Source organism: Pimephales promelas, chromosome 4 (genome assembly GCF_988280905.1).
Source record: "Pimephales promelas chromosome 4, fPimPro1.hap1.1, whole genome shotgun sequence".
In the NCBI taxonomy this organism is placed as follows: Eukaryota; Metazoa; Chordata; class Actinopteri; order Cypriniformes; family Leuciscidae; genus Pimephales; species Pimephales promelas.
In genome coordinates, this window is record NC_142772.1 from 5,833,175 (window position 1) to 5,860,477 (window position 27,303).

The 27,303-nt window shown below is 39.2% G+C and overlaps 1 protein-coding gene and 1 pseudogene across 1 annotated transcript in view; one reads left to right on the forward strand and one right to left on the reverse strand.

Moving 5' to 3' along the window:
- Positions 1-27,303, reverse strand: part of lhfpl7 (LHFPL tetraspan subfamily member 7) — a 157,015-nt gene that overhangs the window by 125,691 nt on the left and 4,021 nt on the right. The window lies entirely within an intron of this gene.
- On the forward strand, positions 1,948-25,990 carry LOC148981605 (general transcription factor II-I repeat domain-containing protein 2A-like; annotated as a pseudogene).

Sequence of the window (27,303 nt, forward strand, 5' to 3'; positions counted from 1 at the left end):
CCCACAACATTTTTTGGGCGGGAAGTTCAGTCTGGACTCGATCCATTGAGGAGTAATTATGATCAGACAAGAAACGTTCGGGCCAATCAAATTGCCAGGGCGGGCTTTATACGATGATGGACAGGTGATCTGCAGGGACGTAATCATCACGTTATCAAAGAGCGCTTAACTGATTTCCCTCAGAGATGACTGCAGCTGGAGAATTGAGATGTATACTGTAGATTACGCTGTCGCGTCTGTTTTTAAAATGAATCAGCAGTGCATGAATTTTAATAGACAAACAGAAAACTGCAATCAAGGCATTTGTCGATCGGAAAGATATCTTTGTCGTCCTTCCAACTTGATTCGGCAAAAGTGTAACTTATCAGCTGGCTCTGACAGTCGCTAAGAAGATGGGACGTAATGAAAAGCCTGTGGTCGTTGTGGTCTCTCCTTTGGTCGCACACATAGAGGAGTAAGTAAAAGAAGCAACACTCGTTATTTAACTTCTAAAATAAGTAAGTTCTAAAGTTGAAAACTGCGCTATGCAGAGTTGTTGAGTTACTGCGTTGCTCTGATTGGTTGTTAGGGCTGGGTAATAAATATCGATTTCTCGATATTAATCGATTCTCATTTTTACAAACCGATATCGATTCTTAAATCTCAAGAATCGATTAGTCATCCTGTTTCATTTGAATGAATGAGACATTGTATCGCGGCTGCGCACAACAAATCGCACTAATCTTTGTCCTTTGTTACTATTGATATGAAACAAAGTCTCAATTTTCAAATTACGTCCATTTTCTTTAGAAATTCAAAAACATAAATAGCGTTTTGCCGTTTTGGCGCTGTGGCGTGAGATCGCTCTGGCGCAGCTCCAGAGAAGCAGCAACGCTGATCTCTCTTCCGGGTTAATAATACCAGTTACCGCGCCAAATAAACATGATTGAGCATCTGAAAGTGTGTTAAAAGATAGAGTACAACTTATCGAAATCCGTATCATGACACATTGATTCGCTCAATCAGCGTTTCAACCGTGGAAAGACGTCAATTAAACAGCTTGTAATCAATGTCATGTATCGTCATATTTACCTCAGAAAACCCACATCAACTCGTTAGTCCACACTCGTTAGTGTTCTTCAATATTTAATGCATATTTGAATAAATCTGGCAAGTTTTTATGACAGCCACCATTTAAATGTTTATATTTCATATAATCTTCTTATTGTAAAAATAAATAAAAGTGTAATTTAAGTGTTTGTATAACTACAAAACAGTTAATTATTACCTTCATATTAGGCTAATAAAGCCTAGTAGGCTACAACTAGACTATATATATAGACCATAGTTTACAGCATTTAAGAGATTTGATTCCCTTGAGAAAAATTGCCATTTATTGTAACTGATATCCAAAATAATCGATATTGAATCGAATCGTAATCGAAATCGAATCGAATTGCAAGCTTGTGAATCGAAATCGAATCGAATTGTGAAATTTGTTTCAATACCCAGCCCTATTGGTTGTAGCTCTACCGACTATCCAATTGAGTGCAGAAGTTTCACTCCAGAAGAAGACTACTTCGGCTAATCCCATTGGTGGTCTGAAGGTTACAGTGCGGAAAGATCTGCCGGGTGAAAGACCCCCTCGGACATCCCACTTCTCTTCAGCCGTGCCACTGGGGTCTTCAGAGGAGCACGCTGGGCCATCACGTGTGACTCCAGTCGATTCCTTCAGTCCCCCTACAGTCGATCGCGGCATCGGAAGGAGATGAGTCGGGCTCTGGGAATGACGACTCGGCTGCGTTATCCCCTTCGGGTGTTTTCCTATGACGCTCGGGCGGCCGAGAAGGTCGGGCTCGTGTGTAACCCTCCACCGCGTCCCGAACCTTCCAGGCTCAATGATTGGTTTCTTGGAGCGGCCTGTGCTGCGCTCGTGTTGTAAAGCACATCATGCCTCGGAAGCGGGCTATGACTCCCCCGCCCCCGACAGTCGCGCCTCCGAAGGGCGCCCTCCTGCCGCCTCCTACGCCCCTGCTCAGCCCAAGTAGCAACCAGCTAAGCGATAGGGTGCCGGCTGCAAGAAGGATGCCCAGCCCGCTCAGGCCTCGCCCAAACCCCCCGGCAAGAGGAGAGGTAAGCGACCCTGAAAAGGGTCGTCCACTCCGGACAAGGAAACATAGAGACCTGACCTCTTGGAACTTTAATTGAATACATCTGTGCTTGTTGCCTTTAGCTCAGAGTGTATTGTAAAACAGATGCTACAATGAGTGACAAACTAACTAACTATCGATTAATGAGACCAAGTCAAAGAATGCTGCGCAGGGCCTGGATCTGGTGTTTTCTAATGAAGACACAAAGCCCCTGAGTAACTACCCCATTAGTCCACAATTTCAGCTCACCGGACACAAAAGCGATGTCTGCTCAATGGACGTTAATGTCTCATGGGAGTTTGCGCAGAGCGTGGGGCAAAAACAGAAGAGAAAAGATAAAACACAACCCCCTACTTATTACACTTTCACCACTTTCAGTCTCTTTCTTTTCAGTCCTCCTCTTTTGCAGTCTTCTTTCCCCATCGGCAAGGCCGTAAATAATACATCAAAATGGTAGATGGTCTGAGCGTAAATGAGAGGGTTTGAGGATGTGGAGGCATTTTCTAGGTGTACTAATGATGGTATGGCACAGCTGAGAAAAAGGGTTTTCACCTTTTCATCTCGTTAAAAACAAAGAATATAGGCCTTCAAGCAGAAATCCAGACAGAAGCACTGGCTGAAATAGAGATACACAAATAAACACGTCCACTTTCTCATTTTCTCTGCTGGACCAAATATATTGCCAGAGATGGCAGAGAACTATGAATGAACAAAAATACAAATAAATATGAGATCCATCCGTGAGAGTAAACAGACAACACATCACTGTGTGAGAATTAGCACTTGCAAATGCTCTATAATGATGCAAGGTTATTAATGCTTTTTCTGATAGGGCTGATAGTGAAAAAGGGAAACGCTTCTTATCCTTAAACAATAGTCTGAGGATTAAAATCAAAATAGACAATTCTTGTTTTTTATGGAATATTGCAGAATGTATTATACAAAAATTATCCATGCACATCTTTTTTTAAATACATGTACCCTCGTTATCTTTAATCAAAATAACTTCGCCTCCCTCTTCTCTCATGATGTGTTTACTGGTGCGAGGACGGGACAACCTGTCACTCACATGTGATCGACCAATTGCAAACCACAACCACCCAACCATTTAATCAATTCCTGATGGACAAAATCTAGTCCCAAGTTCCAACCTTTTATTGAAGGAGAAGCCGTTTCACTAAGATATACGTCACAATAGGGAAGAAAGGGCTATCCAAACTTCAGTTTCATGACGAATTTAATGTGATTTAACCAAGTAGATTTTAGGGATAAATTAAAGTTAGGGTGGGGAATGTTTTTCATAAACATTTTTTGTTATACTGGTTGAAAGTCTCTTTACATCCTGAGAGCAATCAATAATTAAAGTGGTTTAAATATATATATATATATATATATATATATATATATATATATATATATATATATATATATATAAAATCATTATAGAAATTGTGTATGTATATATATACACTATATAATAATATGCAAAAGTCTTAGTCTTAAGAAAACCTTGCCAGAACGTTATCCAATGTTCTTATAATAAGCAATTTCATACGAGTAAAAGTGCGATATGGCTGTGTATATCAGGCCATTCTCAGAACTTTGAATAATGTTCTTGCAAGGTTCTCCCAAAGTTATGAACAAAATTATGGACAAAAGTTCCTCTAGTTATGTTAATAATGTTCTCAAAATGTTAGCACAAAAACATTATAAAACATTGTTCATAAAACATTATAAAACATTGCTCATTTTTTTTCTGAAACATTTTAGTTTCTTTAACATTTTTTAAATGTTATTTGTTTCTGAGAAAATTAAAAAGTAATTTTACCATAATGTTTGTAAAAGTAGGCTCACTATTGTCCAACGCTGGTTATGAGTGTAATGCTGGCCAATAGTGAGCCTACGTTCTGACCATAGACTGTAAAAAAATATAGACGTCACCCGTAGGTTTCTGAAGAGCGTTTCTGAAGTAAAATCAGGGTGTGTGCGCACGGAGAACCGTACCGAATAAAGCTCTTTTTTGCATCGTCACTCTTATTCATATCTATATTATGTATGCTCTACTCATTCTCCCAGACGTTCACATTTTTTAACGTTTTATGAGACCGCGGGGTAGATCAACACATTACAGTACAAATGTGCGCATCTACCACCACACGCGCAGGACATCCGTTCTGACTGGATCGCTTCCCAAATCATCACAATCTAACATTTTTGTCTAGGTTTTATTCGTTGACGAAAATGTCAATAGATTTTCGTCATAGTTTTTGTCATTCAAAATTAGTTTTTATTTAGTTATCGTCTCGTTTTCGTCTATGAAAAAATGTTGTTGACGATAAATTTTCGCCATTATTTTCGTCAACGAAATTAACACTGCTTCAAGAGAGAGAGTGAGGTTGCTGCTTGGTTCTGACGTATAGCGATGCGCTGTTACACTACGTGAACTCTCTCCGAGGCCCACATCGAAGAAAACGAATAGTTGAATTAAGTCGTTATTTTTGTTTTTTTGCGCACAAAAGTATTTTAGTCGCTTGATAAACTTGTGATTGAGCCACTGTAGTCACTTGGACTAGTTTAACAATGTTTTTATTTACTTTCTGGGCCGGCCAGTTTCAATAACAGAAGCATATGGATGAGTGAGACCACTCTCAGATTTAATTAAAAACTATCATAATTTGTGTTTCGAAGATGAACGAAAGTCTTACTGGGTTGGAACAACATGAGGGTGAGTACTTACTGACAGAATTTTCATTTTTGGGTGAACTAACCCTTTAATGGGAGCATCAGCAAAACATTCTTAGAACATGTTTGTTAGCAAGGGAGGGTATTTGGCACTAATCTAAAAGAGCTGTAAAGATAAAAGAGTGTGGAAATTGTCCTCAAGTACACCCTACCCGCTCTCCATAAAGCCACTTTGTGCACTTTCTCCTGCATTTATGCATGAGCGCTTCAGCCTATGTTGCCTGAAAATACTACAGTAACTGAAGTTCTCACTATACAGGCCGGGATGGATCTCGTCATCTCAATATTCAATTTCTAACTAACCACTAACACCATATAATTGTCTTCAGCCTCAAACACCAAAACAAAAAAAAAACTTGTGTCTTGCACAAATAATGGAAATAACTTCATGTGGCCTTAGAAAAACTGTAAAACTTAATATACTTCATAAAACATGCCTAAAATAAAAAGGGAAATTGGTTTTGAAAGCTTGAAGACAAATAACTTTAGGTTTGTCTGCAGCCGTTTTCAAATGATGAGTGAATTACAAACCCAGAAGCAGAGGTTGCATCAGCCTGATTGCAAAATAATGTACTCCCTCAAAAGGACTCACTCACTTAAAAATGCATCTCCTGCACCCTGACCAGTGCTAAGCTCTATGCAGTCAGCCGTTTGTTAAAGTGATGCAACAATACACAAATAACAAATTCATTTGTGAAAATGTGAGCAACCGTTAATTAAAAAGGCTCAGTTCCATTCGAGATGTGGCCACATGGGCTATGAGACGGAAATTCACTCTGACAGTCGAACGAAAAGCGCAAATAATAGGCTGAGCTTGTTATAGGATAAAAAGATCATTGGATGAGCATGATGAAAGTTGTGTATAAGACCAACAGTATTACTTATTTTTACTGTGCATGATAGTGGCGTGCACTGAAACCAAAAATGGGCTGCATCAATTTTTTACCCATGAATTTCCGATAGTTTGTCTGCAACTGAAACAAAACTTACAGTTCTTAAAAATAGTTTAACTTTTTTACAGGGGTGTGATTACTACGGAAGCTTGTTTCCGCCACTGAATTAAAAAAAAAATAATAATAATTGCGACTTTTTATCTCACAATTGCAAGATAGGAAGTCAGAATTGTGAGAAATAGTCACAATTGTGAGATATAAAGTCGCAATTCTGAGAATTAAAGTCGCAACTGCGAGATATAAAGTCGCAATTATGAGAAATAAAGTCGCAATTGCAAGAAAAAAAGACAGAATTGAGACTTTCTCTCTCACAATTCTGACTTTTTTTCTCACAATTTCGAGTTTACAAATCGCAATTCTAACTTTATAACACATAATTGTTTATATCTCGAAATTCTGACATCTTTTCTCAAAATTGCGAGATATAAACTCGCAATTGTGAGTTATCAGGCCAATTCTAAGGGAAAAAAAGATATCTCACAATTATGACTTTACAACACTCAATTTCGACTTTATATCATGCATTTCTGACTTTATAACACGCAATTGCGACTTTATATAAATCAATTCTGACTATATCTCGCAATTCTGACTTTATAACACACAATTGCGACTTTATAGCACGCAATTCTGACTTTAAATCTCGCAATTCTGATTTTATAACATGCAATTGTAACGTTATATCACGCAATTCTGACCTTATAAAGCAATTGCGACTTTATTTCTCAGAATTGCGAGATATAAAGTCAGAATTGCGTGATATAAATTCAGAATTACGAGTGAATCACACTTCTTTGACGCTCAAGTCGGCGGCAGTGTGAACGTACAGTTATAAAAATGACTGCTGACTGAAAAATGATCTTCTCTAATTCCTCCTTCACCACTGATGGGCCAACAAGTGTTGCATTGTAACATCACATGCCATTGATGTTACGATGACCATTTTGAACGGTCAGTTCACCCAGCTCAGTTTCTGTGAACGGACCTTTGAGTTTTGACTGTGCGTCCACAGAGTATAAACTCTTATTTCAAATGACCAAGAAAATCCAGTTTTCCATGATATGGCTCTTTTAAAGTGTCCCCAGGGTGGGGGGAAATGAGAACTTGGTGTATTGTTTGTGTGAAAACAAACATTTATGAGAAGCTGGCTTCATAAAGGTTTTTGACCCAACATCAACAGCTCAGCTCTTTATTTGAAAAGATTTAACACATCTGCTCTGCAGGCTGTTGTGCAGTCAGCGATCCATCTGCTCGTGCATGTTACAAATGGCTTGCGCAAGACCCGCTGATGGAAACAAGCCCACAGCAGAGCATGTACCCTACGCATCAAGCCAAGTGAACAATCATTTACGCTGAAAAAATGGTCCTGGGCTCACGGTTAAATCAATACATAAACTACCCAGAGGGTCTCCAGTGGAGCTGCTGAAGCGGACAGGCTGTTTAAGTAATGGACATCATGTGAGGTGAAAGCTCTGACTCAGCGTTCAGTCCTCCACCTAGAGGAAGAAAGCGCCTGCTCTTTTCGCCCTCATCATTTCAGCTCCTACCTATTTTGCTCAGATTTGATTCGTCATTACTTTGTTCCATTTTTAGCCTTAACTTTCACTCTGACTATTCAGTTCTGTCCGTCCGTTTTCATTTTCTCTCTCGTCCCTCCTTCCCTTTTTTCTCCATGCCTCACAATCTATTTTTAATAAGTCAGAACTCATCTTCCCTGCAAACAGGCAGGCTGCACGGCTAACAGGATCTTGAATGTCACAATGGCAGGAAAAATCAATCATGAGCAGATACTGTTCAACACTGTGAGCCATGACACGAAAAATGCACATGTCTTACGGTCAGAAATTAACTTTTTTTATTAACGGGCAATATTTGATTCACTGTAATTGATTTTCCGGGGCCTTTTTTACCTTTACGAGCGTTTTTATTTTATTTTTACGAACCTAAATTCAATGGCTTGTCCATTTATAATTGAATCAATTAATTGAATTGTAAAAACTAAAATTCACAGAGCATCCAAATGTAATCTAACACAGCAACATAGACCTAACTAGACAGGCCGAGAACACAATGTGCCTGTTACACTCTTGATTGATCGGTTTGCTACCCAAATGCATTTGGACTGATCATTCACAACATTAAAACCACCTCATGCTGCCAAAACAGCTCTGATGCATCATGACATGGTGCCAGATCCCACAGAACACAATCAGAAGTAATGTGTGAAGTCCAAGACATCCTTTAAAATATCCATATTATGCTATTTTAAGGTTCCTAATTTTGTTTTAAAGGTCTCTTACAATAGGTTTACATGCACCCAAGGCCAAAAACCCTTACATTTTCTCAAAACATATATTGCATCACATGTCTTTTCTCGCTGTGTCTGAAACGGTTTGATGGTCATATGGCTCAGTCTGTTCTGATCAGAAACTAAACGGCCATTACCATATCTGAATTTCAGCTCTTCCTCATCACTTGTATACACAGTGATACAAAGAGTAGAGATGGTGTCTGTTTTACTGTATCAATTCCAGCTCGAGTCCTCATCCGTTGGAAATGCCTGTAAAGTGGATTTGGTTTTGGATTTGGTCTTCTCGACATGTCGACAGCTACTGTACAACTACAGTGTTTGAGCATCAAAGTAGACATTGTTTGCGGGCAGCCAACAATGTTCAGATCTGGGCCACATCTGGTACATGTGGATTCAACATGTACCAGATGTGGGCTGGATCTGGCCCGACACTATGTTGCTGTCTGGGGTAGACCATAGACTGGCATTATGCAAATTTGTTAGAAACCTAAATAGGCAGTAAGACTGAAATTACTGATGACTCGGGCAGTTCAGAATTGGTTCTTTCTTTTGTCCAGGGAATTTGGAGGCCAAGGCAACACCTCAACTTGTCCTGAACAATGTGTGCAGTGTAGCTGGGAACATTATCCTGCTAAAAAAGGCCACAGTCATCAGGGAACACCATATTCCCATGCAGTGCAAATAAAGGAATTTATTATATACCATACACTCTTAGAAGAAATGGTTCTATTTAGAACCAGAAATGGTTCCATCCCCACTTCATATATGGAACTCCAAAATGGTTCAATATAGAACCATTTTTTTTGGTAAAAGGTTCTATTAGCCAAGTATGGAACCCCAGGGTTCTACAGTATAGAACTATATAGTGTATAGAACCTTTTACCAAAAAAAATGGTTCTATATAGAACCATTTTGGAGTTCCAAATACGTAGCACTGATAGAACCTTTTAAGGTTCTATATAGAACCTTTTCTTCTAAGAGTGTACAATATTTTAAATGATATAAAAGACAAGCAAAATTCCGTTTAAAATAGTTCTATGAATTATTTTGCGTCAAATTGGGATGTGGCCAAAGCCAAATACTTTATTCAGAAAGGCTTGAATAATGGCTTCTAAATAAATAACAAATTCTACCAAATAATAGGTCAAATATTTGTTAGCCTGGGGTGCGTTTCCCGAAAGCATAGTTAGCAACTATGGTCACAAGTTCTGTCAATACCAATAGAGTTCAATGGAAATTGCGACCATAGTTGGCTAACGATGCTTTCTGGAAACGCACCCCTGATTAGTTAAACAAGCACAAGGATATGTAAATTACAGGGAAATAGTTTAACAAAGTTATTTAAATTTACATAAAAAGTTATTTTTAGACATTTTTGTCACTTTAGTATTGATCCCTGGTTCATTTGTAAAGCTGATTTCTCACCAGAATATGAAAGACCAGCTTTAAAATGTAAAGGTCAATGACTTTTGTGGAACAATAAAATACATGTTTTGAATTAGTTTTCAATACCAAAAGTCATAATAACTATTTTTATAATACTTTTTTTGGAGTATTTGAATCTCTGGTCTGCCTACCATTAACTGCCACTGTACGGAAAAGATCTCCTCAATTTTTGTTTCTCACTGAATATCCTTTTTCTATGGAAGAACAATGGATTGTGAATGTTGTTTCATTATGAATGCATCACATCACTCACAATTCCCTCTTAGTCCATGCACTGCTAACATTGTTAATCTCCCTTAATCCAATCCCAGACTGGCAACTCAATCCATCACAGCACACTTTACTGTCCGAGCAGCTGTTTGTTCCAATGTATTGGAGTCTTGGCAACAAACATTACTCTATAACATTTGCCTAAAGCCAAGAAAGACAAATCTAAAATCCCAGACCCAATGAATTTAGCTCCTGTGAAAAATATTGAAGCTTCTGTATATCGCGAAAGCCAAATTGCTTTCAGACTGGTCTGCCTGGTAGACTGTAAATCAAGACAGGCACGACTGTGATTAGCCTTGAGCCGCGAAGGACCCAGACAGACAAGCTCTGATCAAAAATGTCTGAATTTAAACTAGTTTATGACTGTTCTGGTTTCTCACATAAAGTTTGAGGTGAGGACTGGACATGAATGACACCTCATAGAAAGGTTACAGGGTTGTGCACTATTCAGAAATTAACTGGAAATGATTCAGAATTGCAATTTAATTCGAATATAAGGAGCAAGTGTGTTGGAGCTTGTAAAAGTTTGAAACAACATCTCTACTCTTCTCTGATAATGTGTTTTTTGGCAACAACCTGTCCCTCAAATGAGATCGACCCAACACATTCTCATCCTTTGGCGTCATATAGGTGACGCCATATGACATTTCGTCGAAATACTACGCAAATGGCACCCTTTAGCGCCAATATAACACGCACTGTTATGGGTAGGTTTAGGTCTGGGGTAGGGTCTGCATCTCATATTGACACTAAAGGATGCCAGTCACCTGCATATCCCCTTGGGTTCTACGTGTTATATTGACGCTAAACGGTGCCATGTGCGTAATATTTCGACGAAATGTCATATGGCGTCACCTATGACGCCAAAGGATGAGGACGGGCTCGATCGGCCATAGCAAAACACAACCATCCAAACATTTTCTGCTTAAAAAATTAAAATTCTGTCATCATTTACTCTCCCTCAATTTGGTTCAAACCTGTATGAACTTCTTTCTTCTGCTGAACACAAAAGAAGCTACTTCGAAGAATGTCGGTAACCAAACAGTGGATGTACCCCATTCACTTCCATAAGTTTGAAGCAACTTGAGGGTGAGTAAATGATGACAGAATTTATTCCTTTAAAATAGAGATGATCATGATTCTCCCACGATTCTGAATAGACAACTAAACAAAACAATATGTAATTTGCTAGAGGTTCTGACAAAATTTTAATAGTTGCAGTCAATTTAAAAAAAATATTTTAATTATTTTTTTTAAAATCGGTTTAAATGAATAGTTCAGTGACTCACTCATAAAGAGTTCACTACTGGACTTTCAGTACTGCATGAATCAGCATTTTCGAACAAATCTCTTGACTGGATGAGTCAATGACAAAAACATTTTTTAATGGTCACTTGTCGCCACGGTATAACGCCGCATTCACGCCGCCTTCGTACTGGCAGTTGAAATCAACTCCGATACAGCCCCGAAACGGGTCCGACCGAGTGCGGTGCGAAGAAAATTGTGTTCGTCGGTCATCTGGTTGCGTTTAAAAAATTTAACTCTTGAGAAAAGCTACGGACGGTTTCTATCCGACAATTCCAGCGGAAGTTGAGTGTTGCTATGGTACTGATAAACAAACATGTATTCTTACCTTTCAATAAAATAAATAAAGATTTTATAACAATAAGTTTTTAGTCATTTTTTTTATTTTTATGACTTTCTAAAGTTGTTAGGGCAGTTAATACAATTAAATTGTAGGCAGACATATTATAGACTATTAATATCTCTATAACCCTCATCAGAGAGATCACACAGAACTGACAGAATCAACCTTTCTAATCTCTCCGCCATTTTTGTTCTACCCACTGTACCCACATCCAACGCTTTTCACTGTGTAGTACGATGTCCATTGGGGGCGTATTGCGTATTACAGATTTCAACTATGTAATTGATACAATCTTTATTTGAAGTGTCAAGTTACTTCAAAAGGGGATTTGCTCTATTTTGATCACTACTGTAGTAAATCAGTGTTTATTTCCAAACTATAAAGTATTAATCCCAGCACGTGATATTAATAACTGTAATACATAGACATAGACGAATCAATGTCATTTAAAAATAGGTTGCATGGGTGTTCGAAATTGCAATCTTTTAACGATTAATCGTGCATCTCTAATTCCTGATAAAAAAATAAAGTCCTGTCCTACATTTTTTCTTATTCGAGAAGCCATTTCAATTGGATATGGACAGTGCTTAGTGTGAGTGCGCATCGCAAGAATTCCAGTCAACTCGCTCCGTGTCCAATTAAAACAAAAATAATTCACATGCACCATTTTCTTAATGTAAATTCTTCCTTTAATCCAACTCGTTAGTAAATAAAACAAAGAAAAGAAACCAAATATAATCTTAAATCCTAAATATATCACGGATGCGGTAAAGAAAACTGTGCGACTCCACTCTATTTCCAATACAGAACGCACAACCGCCTCACTTACAGTCACAATTCTTAAAGGGCCAGAGTACAATTTTTACACATACCAAATTTCAAGGTAAATATAAAGAATATTTGTCTAATTAGTACACACAAAGAAAGAAAGTTACAATCAAAACACAAATATTAAAATACTGAAATACAACACATAATATGAAATAATTGTCACTGAACAAAAGCAAAATTAGGCTCCTACACTTAGTATAAGTGAACACACCCAAGCTAAAGTTGACTTAAAAGAGGAATAAAAATCCCTTTTTCACATCTAAAAATCGCCCCACATCATCACATACCCTTCACCTTACCTAGAGATTGACATGGGGTACTTTCCATAAGATTATCTCTTAATGCAAATCAAACCAGCTATTAAATAAAACCATGGCAATCTTTATGTAATGGTGAAGGGTATGTGATGAGGTGGGGCTATTTTAATTGCAAAGGCCAAGGGAAGTTTATCAGGATGCATAATATCCTGGATCCATGAAATAACTGCCCTTTAAAAATAAAAATCTGCCTGCCTCTATGGGATTTTAACATTGGGGTGTCCTGACTTATGCCCCCCGTATTCTAAGGAAGAACATTTATTTATTAACGCTACATTATTCACTCACAAACAAAATTGGTGTGCTTAAAGGTTTGATTTTTCCAACGGAGACATTGAGATCAATTTCCAAAAGATGTTCACTTATGCTAAGTACTGTACATCGCAAAAGTGAATGCCGACTTTAAGTTTCTGTGTGTAAGATTGAACTGCCAATGCTTTTGTACTCAAAAAGCGCCAACCAGGACTCTGATCACAGTTTCTCAACTCTATTGTGGTAAAAGTCTCTATTATTTACTGTTATCTGCCATGCCAGAATGCCATCCAATCCAAACAGTCGCCATATCTCTGCCACAGATGCGGACACTGAACTCTCTCTCATCCACAATCCTCTCTCTGCTGTTCCCAAAGGAGTCCAAAACCATTTTAATATGTGCCGTGTGTATTATCAGTGAATAAACCATAGCCAGATTAAATCCCATCAAAAGCTGAACTCACAATGTCATTCATTCGGTTAGTCTTTATTGCATTCAAGTTCCTGAGGGAACAATGCCTTGAGATGGTGAGGTCAGTGAGAAGGCCGCTCACGGTCAAAACCGTTTGACCTGATAAAGCTGGTCAAAGGTCCTGATTCTCATTATTGACATATTAAGAGTTGTCACACTTGTGTAAGTGAAATTCAAGTCAGCTCAATACTGCTCTACATTTCACAACAAAAATCATTCTCATAAGACTACTAAAAAAGGCAGTTTACACCTTGTAATAACCACTTGGCGGACAGGGTTTATGTAAAGCCCCTTTCACACAGACATTCCGGAAAATACACAGATAATGTGACTCGGCATTTGTCCCAGGATTGTTTGATTTCGATTCATTCACACTGCCAGTAGCCATGTTTCCATCCACTTGTCAATCGAATTATCTGAAGTTCGGTAAAAAAACACATGCGAATAAAGCTGGTGAAAGTGTGTTTCCATCCAACGGCTTTAAAGCGAATAAAAACCTGTACGTAATGACGTCACATGCTGTTTTGCGATCAAATTGGTATATCGAATTGATTTGAGACATTTTAAGGTGTTTCCATTCATTTTCGCACTGAATCGAACAACATTCAAGCAAACTTTTGCAAATAAAGTTTTGTTAGACAAAACGGATCACACCATCTACCAACAAATGATCAATATTTCACAAGTTGAAGCCTAATAATGCTTATGTGCCAGCTGATAGCGACATATGTATGGCATAATGTATGCGAGGCGGTTGTTGAAGGGGTTGTGTTCGCTATAACAACCGCCTCGCTATATATTATCCTGCTTATTACATATAAATCAACCAAATAAATAAATAAATCAATAATTTGACACAAAATATTGACTTAAAAACGATTTTATTGATTTAACAACGAGTACTGCTTCTGCTAAAGAGAAAATAGTCTGTGTTCCGTCTCTGAACTGTGTCCATGGCAACGGTGTGTTAGTTAGCAGCGACGCAGTCTGTTAACAAGAAATAACAGACCCCATTCTACATTAGAACTCAACCAAGTCACGTAAAAACAAGCAAAACTAACCCAAGAAAACAACGACGCTATAAACATTGCTATGATGATGCCGATGCCTGACGACAGCGGAGGTGACTGTGGTGTGGGAACGACAGCGCTCCATCAGTTCTGGGAGATCGTGGTTCACGGAAACCCTTTGGTTGAAGCATTTTTTTTTTTTTGCTTTGTCCACTTACATCTGTCTTTGTTGACATCCGCCATGTGTGCGCAAACAGACTGGCCGGAAATGAACTCGTCTTCTGGCGTGTTGCAACCATAAAAGGGCCTAAAACTTAATCGCAATTCATTATTTATTCGGCAAATAACGTTTCCATCAGCTTTTATCGCATTAGCCGTATATCGATCAAGATAAAATCCGATGAGACCGAACACATTTCATTTGAGTCAATTTTCATGGAATTTCATCGAATTTTACTGTTTCCATAAGGCATTTTTCATTCGATATCACTTAATTCGGATAAAAACGTGTCGATGGAAACATGGCTAGTGATTTGTCGGGATCTGTGAGTGCGTTCACACACAACCCGGAAAGATACATGACGTCAGGATGAGACGTGTAACGTACGCGTCGAAAACATGTACACGCATACCGTTCCACAAAGCTGGTGAACGAGCTCAGCTTCAGCGCGGATAGTGAGGAGCTCCTGGCCTCTGCTTTGTTCCAGTTTGCAGACATTTGTTCGTCTTTTTTTTGTTGATTACGAACACAAACTTTCTTTTAAGAGCAACAGAGTCGCACGATGGCACGAGTGTCATCACTTTGACACACCCCTTACGGCAGTGTTTCCCAACCCTGTTCCTGGCGGCACACCAACACTGCGTGTTTTCTTTGTCTCCCTTATCAAACACACCTGACTCAACCCATCAGCTCATAATCAGGTGGGTTAATGAGCTGATGGGTTGAATCGGGTGTGTTTGATTAGGGAGACAAAGAAAACACGCAGTGTTGGTGTGCCGCCAGGAACAGGGTTGGGAAACGCTGCCTTACGGCATTTATCCTGGCTTTTGTTCACACAGCGCGCATTCCAGCACTGATTCCGGCAATGTTACTAGGTCCCCAACCCGGCATCAGTCCCGGTATCAATCCCGGGTCGTGTTTGCGTTCACACAGAAGGCGTTCTGGCAATTTCCTAGCAATTTCCCGGGATCAACGCGCTGTGTGAAAGGGGCTTAAGAGTAAATACTCCAAATGCATTGAGATATTTTCACTATTTAATTTGCACAAAAATTTGGTGAACAGAAGAGTCTTCTTTAAAAAAAAATGCATATATATTTTAATGTGGCACTTTATTTTCTCACAAGTGGAGAACAGTGACCTCTCTTAGCTGAGCTCTGTTGAATGAATCACCCAAGGTGGATGTTAATACAGTTGTAAACAAGGCTAAAAAGAAAAAAATGTGAATAAATGAGAATGACACTAATTTGCTTCCCCATCCTCTCTGGGGCTGATCTGATAGGGAGTAACTCCTCTCCAGAGCCTTGTTCCACAAACACAGCCCTTATATATCTCTACCTTATCATTACGACCTATAAGGAAGCATATTTCCATTAGCCAGAGGCTTTGGAACATGAGAGCCATGCAGTTCTGCTCATACGTTTACATATGCCTTGAGGAATTTGATTTTGTCTTATATTTGTCATGTATTATATTTTTAACTAGTATAAAAACAGAAAAAAAAATTATGATATCACTTTAGAAGCATATGTAAATGTATGAGCAGAACTGTGCAGAGAAAGAAGGAAATATCTTAACTATGACCCTGTAAATCTGCAGTGAGAAAAACCATGGGTCGTGTGTACTGAGTGACTGGCTTCGATCTGATGGCTTCTTTCTCCCCTTATGCTGCTCTGCTCTCTGTATAAATGCATGGAGCCGGGGTGTTGCATATCTCTCAGCCTGACAGCTGATCCGCTGGCCCCTGTGTCAGTTTAATATGTGGGTTCTCTCTGCTGGGACCGCCATGCTTCTGCTCTGCGCTGTGCGCAATCTCTCTTTCTCTCTCTCTCTCATTCCTGTGCTGAGGCAGATTGAAAGAGGAAGAGAGAGAAACTAGGCCTCATCCATCATTTCATTAGACAGCAATGTGGTGGCCATGATAAAACTCGCAGCTTCGGTGGTTTGGTTCCAAGGGCTGAGAACCCTTAACAGGTTCAGATGCAGGAAATTACTGCTGCCTTCTCAAGATACAGACTACAAGGAACTCAAGAAAAAAAGACAGATGCAGCATGTGTGCTTGTGAGAGAGCGAATGGAAGCTGCGAGGAGCTGTTCTGTGAACTATGAGCCCTTCCACTTGTGCATTGCATTTATATAGCATTCTAGGCCAGAGGGTTTCAAATTTGGGGTGCGTTAATGCTCACACGCTGCTCCTGCTTGACGTTCATGCGCTGCTCCTGCTCCCGGTGCGAATGCACTCATTGCTTAATAGGGCTGGGTAATAAATATCGATTTCTCGATATTAATCGATTCTCATTTTTACAAACCGATATCGATTCTTAAATCTCAAAAATCGATTAGTCATCCTGTTTCATTTGAATGAATGGATCATTGTATCGCGGCTGCGTGCATCCAACAAATTGCAATAATCTTTGTCCTTTGTTACTATTGATATGAAACAAAGTCTCAATTTTCAAATTACGTCCATTTTCTTTAGAAATTCAAAAACATAAATAGCGTTTTTTACCGTTTTGGCGCTGTGGCGTGAGATCGCTCTGGCGCAGCTCAGGAGAAGCAGCAGCGCTGATCTCACTTCCGGGTTAATAATACCAGTTACCGCGCGAAATAAACATAAATGAGCATCTGAAAGTGTGTTAAAAGATAGAGTACAACTTATGAAAATCCGTATCATGTCACATTGATTCGCTCAATCAGCGTTTCAACCGTGGAAAGACGTCAGTGAAACAGCTTGTAATCAATGTCATCGTCATATTTACCTCAGAAAATCCACATAAACTCGTTAGTCCACACTCGTTAGTGTTCAATATTTAATGCATATTTGAATAAATATGGCAAGTTTTTTATGACAGCCACCATTTAAATGTTTATATTTCATATAATCTTCTTATTATAAAAATAAATAAAAGTGTAATTTAAGTGTTTGTAGCTACAAAACAGTTCATTATTACCTTCATATTAGGCTAATGAAGCCTAGTAGGCTACAACTAGACTCCCATAGTTTACAGCATTAGTTAAGAGATTTGATTCCCTTGAGAAAAATTGCCTTTAATTGTAACTGATATCCAAAATAATCGATATTGAATCGAAATCGAATCGAATTGTGAAATTTGTCTCAATACCCAGCCCTATTGCTTAACATGCACGGCGAAAAAAATAAGCGCCGCTCACGCATGCGGTGTGAAATGGCCGTTAGATACACTCCATCATGTACACATAAATCTCTGACCCATAGTATTCTTCCTCGTCGCTCTACATATGTCATCTGGTATAATTGAAACGATTGGCTGTGAGCAACGTACAGGCACATTTGATAGACATTCTTAGCACTCAATAAACGGCTCTGGGCATTTGTAAACCACGCCTCAAATACGAGAAAATGAACATGTGGTTGGGTTTGACTTGGGTTTGATGTTAGCCAGGCTAGTAAGATATGCTGCTTGAATAGATAAATCCTGTAGCAGATCTAGGCAGGTGGAACTGTGGGAGGTGGAGGGGTTCAGAGGGGTTCGTTCCAAGACCAAGACCAGCTTACAGCAAACACCGAAACATATTATTTAAATGTTGAGCGAGCAATCTTATTAGAGGGAGAATCAGCTTGTGGCCAATTAGCTTGTGTCATAATCGTGAGATTGCATGTACAGAGCCTATAAAGTCTCTATTTTATTTCGCATATGGTTTAATTACCTCCTAGTTAGAAGTATAATACTGCCAGTGTCATTATTATTATTGCTGTGGTGTAGACTTCCTCTATTCTCATAGTATATTATAACTTTATAGTTATGGTTATAGTTATCGTCCTTGGGGGTTTTAGCACATTTTATTGCCTACCAGGAGAAAAAAGGACCACTATACTAGCCTGGTCCCACCAGACTCTACATTTCACTTGAATAGAGAGAGTCTGGCCTCTCTCTTTATCTGACTTCCTTGTAGGCGGGTTTGTTGCAGTTTACAACTATTGGATCTGCCCAGAACCACTCTGGATATGCCATAACCAATCGCTGACAATTGGTCGTGACGTATGACGACTCAAACTAGCGCACGACATTAAACGGCATCATTCTCAGCCACTCCCTCTGTTCGCTGATTGGACCAGTAAAAAAACTGATCAGAGAAAACCAAAGAATACACCACAATCCCAGACGTACTACTGAAGGAAAATGAAAATTGAGCGGAAGTTTGTAGAAGGGCGGAGCCAGGCTACCACTACACAGTTTAAAGTATAACAAAAATGTCCATAGCACAAGCTGTGCAGGATGAGTTACCCAACTAATTTTAACACTTAGGCCGTGTGTTCACCAAAGTGTTTTTTGCCAGTGAAGACGCCGTGCTGTGGGTGCTTGAGAGCGTTTTGGCAGGGCAGCGTTTTTTTCCGTTGAGACGTAACGTTGCTATGATACAGAATATACTCAGCATAGTTTACTTGTAACTGATTTCGCAGATAATTTGGTTCATACTAAAAATGTATTTTCACCCATTTTGTTCGGTTAGCTCTGCTGGTTGATGTCGTTGTACAGAAAGAATGTTGTGACAGTTGGTCGGTGTGGTATTAGCCCCGCCCTTCCTCCACTGTGATTGGACGGCTGGGTAAGAAGTGACCGTGATGAGCGCTGCGTTTTATCCAAAGTTGAACATTTTTCAACTCTCGACGACCAGTAAAAAACGCTGGGCGCTCGGCGCTTCAGTGTGAAAAAAAAAATGCTCAGCACCTCGTTACGCTCATGGCGTTTAAAAAAACACGGCGCTCCTATTGAAAACATATGCCAGGCTCATGGAAAAACGCTTTGGTGGACACACGGCCTTAGGGTTACATTCAACCTTTACTTCATTACCGTTCTGTCACGTCTCTTTGCAATCACTTAAGCTTTTAACAACTTGAGTGAGCATCATTTTCTGTACCCCATGCTCTTCCAGGACATTTGTCGCTGTCCAACCACTGTAGCCCAGGGTAGAACGACTTCCTCAACAAGAACTAATAACTCAACCTGTCAACAGCACACTCGTGCCCAAGGGGAACTACTGTAGGACAGAGAGAAGCTATATTAGTGATTATGAGTCTTTTTTATTTTAAGGCATCAATGAATGAAGTGATGATGAAAGAGTGTGGATGGATGAAGCCTAACATGAAATCATGATAATCAAAGAGCAAATTTCAGCTGAACAAAGAAAATAGAACATGATCACCTTCAGTCATGATGACACATGTGACCTATATGTTTTCAGTTCTGATGCCTGTACCGAACTGTAATGGGCAGTGTAGCTCGAGAATAACCAAGTATGCTTGAGCATTCTGTCCTTTATCTTGTGACGTCACATCCTGTTTTTCGTTTGTTTTAGGGATGCAAACGGTTAATCGATTATCGATTAATTGTCGACAAGAATTTACTCGATTAAATTAAATTAATTGTCGGCTAATTGAACCGACACATACTTGAGGTGGCAAAAAAGAAACCAAACATGAGGCGGTCAAAACGGAGTGGAGTGCATCGATATTGACTACCAGCTATACAGCGTGCAAACCTCGAAAATCCAGCTGACTTAGCTCATACCTGTCAACACTCCCGTTTCTCCCATTTTTTCCCCATCTCCCATTTTAAATTGATACCATGAGAAATTTACATTCTCAGGAAAATAGGCGCTTATCAGTTAATCGTTAATCGATCGATAAGGTTGATCAACTAATGATTAATGAATTAATCGATAATTTGCATCCCTAGTTTTTGTTTAGATGTCCTTTTTCTTTGTTGCACTCATATTTCAGTCAAACCGCGCCAGAGTTAGTTTGGAAATGGTGGGTCTGGGTCCGCTTGTTTGGTGAAGCAGTTGGTGAAGTTCATTTTAATCTAGTCAAACCTGCCAAGTGTGAACAGACCCTAAAATGGACAGATATTCACTTTTTGTTGAGCTTCATTTAATTTTTTTCTCAGTCAAGAGCATGATGGCAGTCGACTGCAGCCCAAGAACATCCAGACAGTCTGCTTTAAAACATGGAGACGAGGCAAAGAGAATAACAACAGTTTCACCATAAAAAACAACAGGGAGACAAATACAGAGATCATGAAAGGGACCTGAGAACATACCTCTATAATGCAGCACAGAAAACAAGAGAGAGTATTTTCAAAAGAACTATGCGGGCAGTAACCAAGAAGATCTGGTTTTGCTGATTCAATAGTGAGGAATGTATTGAATGTCAAATTTATCAAGGAACAGAGACGGCATGTTTAACGTCTGACATCAAAACACTGAGTTTTTTAGAACTTGTAAACATTGGCATTTTCATGCTTGAAGCTAGACGCTTTAGGACGAAGCTGTATTTTCATTCAAGGTACAAATTTCAATCAGTTCATGCATTCCTTGGGAACCGAACCCATGACCTTGATATTGCTAGCATGCTCTATTATTTGAGTGACAGAAACACTACCTTTATCCTCATGTAAAATCAGACATACACTTGATAGGGAACGCTTATCAAGCCTACTTGTTTTACAGTTAGGAATGGGTCACAGTGTTTAACTTGTTGGCAAATAAATGATCGGTACAACTGAGGCTCATTGTCATTGTGTTTTTTTCGAGTGTAGGGTTTTTGCATTTTTAAAATGGCATGTCATAAAATATTCCAACAATACAAAATATGCATCAAGACGCTTTCAGTTAGTTAAATTTGTCTATTCGTTTTAAAAAAGCAAGAATGTGTCTTACTCTCACATAAGGTGAACCCAAAAGCAGTCAAACTGTACAGGGATTCTTTAAGCAACATGACATCATGACTTTTGCGTAAACATACACGCCACTTTCGAGTCAAGTGGCGTGTTATCTCTACGCATTTTGAGCTATCCGCGTGTATGTCTACGCCATTAACGTCCGAGTGATTCCGCATGTCTGTACACGCCGTCAAATGTCCGCGCGAAACGAAGCAAAATGTAGATCTACATCTGGGGAGCGATATTTTTTTTCCTAGGATAGTAGGGGAAGACTCATAAATGCTATTAACCCCAGTGACGGTTAGGTTTAGGGACGGGGTTGAGGTAAGTCATATATTTATATATACAGTCATAACGTTAAGTCAACGGCATTCAAAAACACGCTGAAAAGCAATTATGCGTGTTGATGGCACACCAAAAATGGAAATACGAATTGGCGTGTCATACACACGCTACTTCATGAGATCAGTGTGCTTTAAGAGCAATTAGCTGACTAGTTGTTCAGGTCACCAACAAAAAATTGATTAAAAAAAAAAAAGCACATCGCTAAAGAAAACTGGACTTTAGGACTCATACCTTTAGCACTAAGTTGTTCAGTTAGCTAACTATAAACATGTCTAGGAAAGTTTGGTAGCACTTTATTGCACAGTGTCCTTGTTACAAGTGTTACATTATATTTGCAGTAGTAATAACAGTAAATGATGCATAATTGCAAGCAAATAACCATAAATCAAACCCTAATCCTAACCCTATAGTAAGTATTACGCAGTACTTAATAGTATCATTACACTGTAACAAGGACACCTTACAATAAAGCGTAACGGTGTTGACAGATAAAAAAAGTTGACAGATAGCTGACCTGGGATGCGTTTCCCGAAAGCATCGTTAGCCAACTATGGTCTCAAGTTGGTCGCAATTTCCATTGAACTCTATTGGTAACGACAGAACTTGCGACCACAGGTAGCTAACGATGCTTTCGGGAAAGGCACCCCTGAATGATAAAAACGACAGTAGAAGAGGACTGTATAACAGTGCAAAACACCCCTTGTGGTCATGCTGAGAATACAGCACATTCTTGCACTGCGTTATGACATGATTTCAATGATGCATGAAATCAAGTTTGCGTAGCTAGAATGTCTGAGACCTAATACCACAAACATTGACATTTTTATGCATTCATGCATGTTTTGTGCTTTAGGACAGCTAGAGCTACTACACTTATCAAACAAAGAATGACGAGAACAAACCAGTTCATTCGTAAAACGAATCATTATCAGTTACAGTAGTTGGTTTAACCATTTAACATTCACATCACCTCTTTGGAAAACTGCAGTGCCATTAGTTACAAAACAGCATCAAAATTTCAAGCTGTGAACCTAAACACAAGCCACATGAGCCTTAGCCATCTACAGAGAACTGGGCACGCTGAGAAACGCGTGTGTCCGACCGACCGTATATGGAAAATATGTGACGAGAGTCTTAAAATAAATGGAATAATCTGCACACCAATGAGTCGAGGCAGGAGAAGATGATGAAAAAGTACTGTATTTATGTCTTGATGGCTGAGTGGGCACAACACTTAACATGGGACCACCCAAACCTGAGAGAGGCAGCCACCCATGCATGACAACAGCCTCTGTCAGCAAATCTGTGTGAAGGAGAGACAGATCTCCTCTTTGAGTGATATTATCCAGTGCTAATTGCATGAAAAACTAATGTGATTGAGCCAGTAAAGCATCTCAGTGTAGAAAATAAATTGACACGAATGACATTTCCTACCACAACATCAATCATGACTTTTGCGTAAATATACACGCCACTTTCGAGTCAAATGGCGTGTTATCTCTACGCATTGAGCAATCCGCGTGTATCCGCGTGTATGTCTGCGCCATTAACGCCCGAGTGATTCCGCGTGTCTGTACACGCCGTCAAATGTCCGCGCGAAACGAAGCAAAATGTAGATCTACATCTGGGGAGCGATCTTTTTTTTCCTAGGATGGTAAGGGAACAGTCATAAATGCTATTAACCCCAGTGACGGTTCGGTTTAGGGACGGGGTTGAGGTAAGTCATATATTTATATATACAGTAATAACGTTAAGTCAACGGCGTTCATAAACACGCAATTATGCGTCTTGATAGCACGCCAAAAATGGAAATATGAATTGGCGTGTCATACACACGCTACTTCATGAGATCAGTCTGCCTACCAATGTACCAGCAAATCTGCACGCTCGATTGCCAACTATTCTGAGCGTGAGACCGTAAATTTCAGAGATCTCAAGCATAGACTGTAAAAAAAGATGGACGACGCCCCTTCGCTCTTTTCCATCAGAGAAAATGAAACCGCCAATGTCCCGATATGACGCTGACATCTTGGGACTTGAGTCTGCGCACTTGCGTTTTCGGGACCAGACATGCGCAGTCGTGAGCAGGAAGTAAAGCCACGAAATCAAAGCCGCGCCCTCATTGTCGTTGAATCAATCGCGAGCACACGCCCTGCACTTTCATTAAGTGACCTCTGTCTGCTTCGTTCCTCTCCATTGATGTCTGCTGATTGCAGAACCTCGTTAAAATAAGGTAAATACAATTACTAACCACACAATCAACATTATTAAAAAAAAGTCTGCTGGTGCTTCAGTGACTACCTCGCACAGAGAACCTGTCAATCACAGCTGTCAATCATGATGTCACAGCACCGTTTATAGCATCACATAACTAACTAAAAACAAACTTACTTTAAAAACGAACACTTGAAATTACATCAACGTGATAGAAACTACAATAAATGACAGAAACTATCTTTGGAAAAAGGATATGTGAAGTGTAATTGAATTGTTTAGTTGGTCTCGTGTCTCGTTGAATAACATGGGGAGGTAGGGTACTAGGACCGGCCATTGGCGGGCGATGGAGACGTTTTGGCTTCACTTTTGAGGGCTTGTGTGGCACGCTTGATCTCAACGTGGTGGACTGGTCCCAGTGGCGCTGTAAGTACATCTACATTTAAATGGATAGAATCAAAATTATTTTCCTCTGATTCCTTGGGTCAAGCCCAAAAAGATTAATTGATAAAAAAATGAAACATTCTTCAATTCCCTCAAATTACATTTGCACGCCACTTTGAGGTTTTTGGGGGAAAAAATTTTTTTTCAAACTTGCCCTAGGTTGTTTGTCCGATTTGTACAAAATTGAGATTATATTGGGATAATCCTAACAAAAAGATATTTGAAAATGTGCTAAATGTAATGGTTTTGGAGATATAGGCTTACATGTTTGTTAGTATGGTGCTGGTGCATAAAAACTAACTGTATATCTTTTGAATGCAATGTTAAAACTTTGCTAAACTTGGTACACATGGACAACAGTGCATTCTGAAGAAACGTGCCAAATTTCAAGAATATCTGATGCCTGTAAGGATAACAGCAATATCTAAAATATCGAACATCTATATCAATGACAGATAATGGATGCAATCCATTAAACTAAAAATGGGACAAACTGACAGGTGTTACAACCAATGGTTGTCCAAAACTAACAGGGAAAAATGTCTTTTGAAGCGGATGCAAGATAAAGCGACTGAAATAAACCCAGTACAGAAATTGATATTTTTGCATTGCATTATTCATCAGGAGGTGTTGTGCAAGTCAGTGCTAAAATCAACCATGTTATTGATGTTGTAAGTAAAATAGTTAACTTCATCAAGACAAGAGCACTGAATCATAGACAGGTTGTTGTACGTTTGGAGGAGTATGAAAGTGAACACACAACTGTCAGATGGCTCAGCCTGGGCAAGGTGCTTAAAAGAGTATTGGACTTGAGAGCACAAATTCAGGAGTTTTGTGAGATGAAATGCAGATCTGGCTTTTGCTGTTGATGTGACTGCATTAATGGATGAAACACTAAACTGAAAGGTAAGGGCCTCTTTGTACATAAAATGCACAGCTTAGTGACGGCTTTCAAGAGAAAGTTGAAGTTTCTTTTAAGCCAATTGGTGTGCAACGTTCTTACCCACATGCCAACACTGACAGAAGTCACACCATCAGCTGATCAGGTACTCATCCATTTTAGGGGCCCTGCATGGTGAGTTTTCAAGACGTATATCGCGAGTTGTCTCTTTTAATACATAGAATGATACTTTCATAAAGAGTTCATAAAATCTCTAGCCAGGCTAACAGCAGACCACGTATCATTGAGAATGAGGCGTGGTCTGGAAACCACATGTTCAGTTTCTCGTATTTGAGGCGTGGTTTATGAATGCCCAGAGCCGTATTATTGGGTGCTACAAATGCTATCAAATGCGCCTGTACGAAGCTCATAGCCAATCGGGTCAATGATACCAGATGACGTATATAGAGCGACAGAAAATTAACGTAGACGATGAAGACGCCAATGGGTCAGGGATTTAGGAGATTTTATGTATACACAAAACATGTTTCTCAATGTCAAGGATACTTTCTTGGCAGGACGGGTCTTTCAAAGTCATTTCCTTCAGAGGCTAGACAAGGCTCCTCTTCAGCATTCGGAGAACACATAAATGGAACAGGCTAGCAAGCGCACGTCATTGAGTCATTATTTACATCAGTGAAAGGTTCACTTTCGGCGCTGCAAAAATAGTAGTGCTACTGGTTTGGTTGCTGTACCGCACTGTTTTAACACACTTGACAGTCCTTATTTTGTCTCGTCAGCCCTCATAGAAACAAATAAATAAAAGTAAGGGTCGGGATAATGTATTGCGAGACGGTTGTTGTAGCGAATACAACCCCGTGAACTCTAACGCGAAGTGGAGGGGTCTTGAATCAGCCTGAAAGGTTTGTATTCTCTGTAACAACCGCCTCGCTATACATTTTCCCACTTATAACATGGCTACCTACCAAATAAATTAATAATTTGACACAAAATATTGATTTAAAAACGATTATATTACCGGAGTGAACAACTGTGTCCATAGCAACACGATCTAGCTATTAAAACACATGAAATGGTAAAATATATGATCAACCAAAAAAATCGTTATATGAAGTAAAAATTAAAAAAGTGAATCACCAGTAACAGGGAACAGCTTTTTTTTTTTTTAAATGTGAAAAGTGTGAAATTGACAAAAGGTTTTCAAAACACCCTCCTGCCACTGGTCAGACAAACAGCCCTTCCCCAAACCCCAAACTTTAGATTCAGAAGTCAAACACTCAAAAGTCAATGCAGAAAGCAGAAAAGAGCCACAGTTAACGGTCTTGGAGAGTCAGTCTGCCAATGGTTTATTTTACAGTTGTCTCAGCACTTTAAACTGGGAGAAGAGAAAGTATTTTAACACTGAAAACATTATTATGCAAATCAACTTTGAAGACGAGCATTTTATAGCTTTAAACTCTTCATCTCCAAAACAACGAAGATGGCAAGGCTAACAATGCTCATAAATAAATGATTCAGCAGCAGTTGTGTACACTCAGTTATGTACGTACTGAAGCATTTAGCAGAAGCCACACACACACATCACTGCCAAACAACACTCCCAAATCCATTCCTTTCTTGCCCTCTGTAATACCTTGCATATGGGCAGAACAATCTTTATCCTGCGCGCTTCAAATTCCACTAGAAAAATCAAAGAAATGCAATTTATTAATATCTCCTTTCAAATGCTAATGTTTCATCCATACATAAATCATAAGACACAGGGTTGCTTGTGCTCCAGAGAAAATAGAGAGAGAGAGAGAGAGAGAGAGAGAGAATTACAGTATTAAGGGAACAAGAGGAAGGCTTCTGTGTTCTTCTGAATGATCTGAATGAAATGGAAAAGGTCTCAACAAAGCAACAGAAGCTGAACCACGTTTTTATGGAGAATAAATATATGTCTGTCTGGGAAAACTGAAATAAATTCATTTATTCATGTGTACATTTAAATTTAACACTTTTAAAATGTATTTTTAGGGCTAGGGTGGGATGTATTGTATTGGATTAAAGGGATACTTCACCGCTGGCAAAATGGACTTTCAAAAAAAAACAAAAAAAAAAC